General features: G+C 32.9%; 1 long non-coding RNA gene across 1 annotated transcript; it reads left to right on the top strand.

Moving 5' to 3' along the window:
* On the top strand, positions 1–765 carry LOC120351428. Its single transcript, XR_005571391.1, has 2 exons — positions 1–82; positions 287–765. It is a non-coding gene; the product is annotated as an uncharacterized LOC120351428 (long non-coding RNA).
* The last annotated feature ends 3,738 nt before the right edge of the window (positions 766–4,503 follow it).

Here is a 4,503-nt window from a genome sequence, read left to right as displayed (position 1 = left end):
CTTTTTTCTGTTGCAGATGGTGTTAAAAAACAAATTTTACATCTGATTCGAAATTCTTAGATTTCTCCCAATACTTGGAAAGGTATGACAACTTATCTTATGATTTAACTTTTCCAGCTTCGTGCCTGTTCTTGATGAATGTAATTTTTGCATTTTTGTCACCCCATTATCATTTTCTAGCTCCAAAACACTTTCAATATTTCTTGTAGCTTCTAGATAATTATTAATATTGAATAGTGAATTCTTGATGAGTAATGTAGTGCGAATAACACCTTTGTTTTTTCAGCACACCCGTCTCATTTCTCTTGTGAACATCAACAGGCTAGATCAACTCTACTGGTGTCAAAAGTGCATGGAACAAACATAGCAGAAAGAGCTACAGTGAGTCGAGTGGCGCCGATGATACCCCTGCCATTGAGCAGATAATACAGCGTTAGCTGGGGGACTCATAGCCTTAGCATGTTCTCCATGTGTTTAATTTTAGTATTTGAGCTTCAAGACTCCTGGTACGACACAGATAAGTGCCTATAGGCCCAATTCACATCGAAATGACGTGGCTTTGGAGTGGCGCTGACTTTTTAACATACAAACATAAATGGTTGAATGCAAACAGAAGTGGCTTGGCGAAATGCCAATCCAGTGTGCATTGGACCATAGGCCTATAATTATGGAGTGCCAAAATGTCAGTGACATACCACCACCACGTCACTGTTCAGCTGTTCTTGTTTATGTTGTATGCTTGTAAATAAATTCAATTCTATTAATGTTGGGAATTATTATTTCACTTCAACACATCATTCCTAGTAAACCCTACTGATCCTAGTAGATTCTTACTATCCTGGGACTAAAATGTTATTTATTTATTCTAGTTAATCCTTCTATGCTTCATATTTTTATTAAATATTTAGATGGTCTACATTTTATCATGTTTTAGTGCACAAGCAGTTTGCAGTGGTGATTCATTAGAGCGTAGAGTACTAGAAGATCCATTATATAACAAAAATTGTATATTCGTAGAATAATATTTAGTATTCATTTTGAAAACCAAATGCGGAAAATAATGAGTTGTAGCCTGTTATGATGGAAACAATATCAGTCCATTAACGTGTCAAAGTCAAGAAAGTGTCAATTGACTTGTAAGAAGAAGGTGAATATTGAATACGGCAATATTTTGACTGAAAGATCATAATGATATCACCAAAATCATTGGTACATGTTAATTTGTGCCTAAAGGCCCCCATCCACGATCGAACAAGTTTGCGCAAACTAATAGCCTACATAATTAAATTGTCAGGCCCCACAAATAGAATAAACACTAAATTTCACATCATATTACAATGTGTTTTGGGGTGTGATGTTGTTAAGTACGCGGTATTAGTTTGTACAAACTTGTTTGACCGTGAATGGGGGCCTTTAGTAATAGGAAATAGAGTGAAATTATGGAAAAAATTTAATGAACCAATTTAATGAGTACAGCTGATGATGCGTTGGTTAACTACGTGAAACCATGGTTCTGTTTTAAAGTTTTTAATAATTTTTAGTGAAATTTGTCAATATCTTTGTTTCTTATTAATGAACCAAATCACATGAAAAGGTGAGTTCTTTTAACAAAAACTATTTAGGCCAACTGGTCAATATTCAGTTTACAGCAGTAACATAGCACAACATTATAAATCATGCAAATAAAACATAAAATTAGTATAAAATAATTCATGTACCTCGTACATTATACAGGCACCACTTTAACAAACCTTTCAAAACAGTTAATTTCCATTGTTCCTACATTATTTGTGGGAAGAAAATTGAAAAGCCTAATTGGCATAGCCTATATATATACATTTGTCATGTATTTAAAGGTCCCCACAGTCATACAAGTTTGTACAAAGTAGTGCTGTACCTTTTTTAGTACGGTACTGTAGGCCTACTTTTACATATCAGGCCCCACAAATAAAAAACGCACTGTTTTCACATCATCATATCATAAGTTCATTTCAGTTTTGGGGCCTATAGTAGGTTCTAATTTGTAAAACCTTGTTTGACCATTTTTATCTTTAAGAACAAAAATGAGTTGATACAAACGTTGTAATAATATAAGTATTATGTTAGGATAATATAATTATTTTTACACATGTGGCAGACTTCTTTGATTGACTGATAAACAAATGAATAATTTTTGTTACATCTAAGTTGGTCGAATATATGATGATCCAGATTAACATGGAAGAAAGATAAGAATGGCAGTGAAGATACTAAATAAGAAACTGGGTACCCCTTCTGTATAGGGACACCTTATGTATGAATGAATGATTAAAATGATGAGCATGTTAAATAATGATTTAACTTTTCGAGTGATTTCTATCATTCTACAGCATAGACAGAAGCTGTATGTAATACCTTTTCCACGAATAGTGATAATAAATTAGTGATAATTTATCACTACGAAATTCTTGTTCAATTTATTGTGAATTTTATTGAAAGTTCGAGGTATCCATGAGGTCAAGAAAATATAATGCAATTAGATTCAATGCAGTTTGCTGGGACTCTGCAAGTTACATTTTGATTTTGTGAAATTGAACTTGGCGGTTAAACTGAAAAGCAGTTTGTACCGGCGAAACCGAATACCTACATTCAGTTATAACAGTTTAATGGCTTTAAAGCTATTACTATTCAACTGAAAAACCTACAATTGAATCAATAAATAGAACCAAACAATAGATTTCAACTATTACAGTGAATATAAGCTATATACATAATAATTATTTGTTAGTTTTAATTTTTATTAGTTTTTGAATTTGCCGGCTGATAATTTGAATTTGCCGGTCAAGCCAACTTGATAATAGTGTTTGAAAAATTATAAAATTAAAAATAATCAAGAGCGAATCCACTAATGAATGTTTTTTCTAATCCCAATAAATTTATGAATCTTCGATAGAAACAATTTTCTATTATTTCAATATCATCAATCTAGAATTACAGAACAAATCAAGCTGGCCATGTTGCCAGCATTCCAAGTTCAACTTGTACCAGGTAAACATTCCAAATTCCACTTCTACGGTTAAGACGACTCGTAGAGCGACCACAAAGTAGGAGGAATACAAACCACTCCTTGTCTCAGACAGCACCGTATCGCGCATGTGTTAGCAACGGGTTTTTCCCGTTCCATTCAGTCAGATCTTTGAATGTAACGTTCTTTGTGATGATGGTTACCGAGCACTGTAACTGGAGCCAATCGTCATTCTATTTGATGAAGATATTATTATCCAATGATGATTTATCATTAAATTCAATATAATAATCAATTTATTATTATCTTATTTAATAAAAGAAAGAGTACTTTTGAAAAATATGATTAATCAAATATAACAGTTGTTATTTAAGTGATGTACACTATAACTAAGTCAGCATATTGTCATTTCAAAACAAAAACCGAACCCTCAACCTCCCCTTTTACATTTAAAACATCAATAAACATAACTATTTGAAAAAACTCTATTCCCTTCAAGCATATTGCAATTTCAAAGCAAAATCCTAACCTATCTATCCACCTTTGAAATATCAAAAAGCATTATTCTACCTGGACCCTAGCCCTTTCTAGCATATTGCAATTTAAAAGCAAAAACCTAACCTAACCTTATGGAACATTATTAAATATAATCCAGAAAAAACCTAACCACTAACCCCTAACCCCTTCACATTCAATAATTTAGATTTCAAATCAAAATCTCAACCCCCTAACCTATCCTTTTACATTTGAAACATCAAAAAACATAACTCTAACTGCACCCTAGCCCCTTCTAGCATATTGCAATTTCAAAGCAAAAACCTAACCTATCCTAATAACACATTATTAAATATAACCTAAATAAAACCTAACCTCTAACCCTTTCACATTTAATACTTTAGATTTATTCATCATCTTTAGAACAAAACATAAACATGTGGTTCATTTCATGAACATGTTCACAAACATGTGGTTCATTTCATGAACATGTTCACAAACATGTGGTTCATTCCATGAACATGTTCACAAACATGTGGTTCAATTCATGAACATGTTCACAAACATGTGATTCAAAGCAAAATCCCAACCGCCTAACCTATCCTTTTACCTTTGAAACAGAGAAAACTCCTATAATACTCCTATAAAACTCCTTGTAATTCTGTGCTTTGAAACATCAAAAAACATAACTCCACCTAGACCCTAGCCACTTCTAGCATATTGCAATTTTAAAGCAAAAACCTAACCTATCCTAATAAAACATTATTAAATATAACCTGAATAAAATCTAACCCCCAACTCTTTTACATTTGTTGAACGAGACAAGGATAGCAACACTATTGCAAATCGTACACTACCATTATAACGTGGACCTCACTATAGATACTCAAAGAATACTTTTGAATAACTGTGACTGTTGCTGGCCGTTACTCTGTTTCTGAGACAAAGAGAAGCTCCTGGAGGAATCTCCTCCTTTCTTCTCTGTGTTCTCACGCTTTCGATAA

This window comes from Nilaparvata lugens, chromosome 5 (genome assembly GCF_014356525.2).
Source record: "Nilaparvata lugens isolate BPH chromosome 5, ASM1435652v1, whole genome shotgun sequence".
NCBI classification, from domain to species: Eukaryota; Metazoa; Arthropoda; class Insecta; order Hemiptera; family Delphacidae; genus Nilaparvata; species Nilaparvata lugens.
This window is presented reverse-complemented; position numbering and strand designations above follow the sequence as displayed.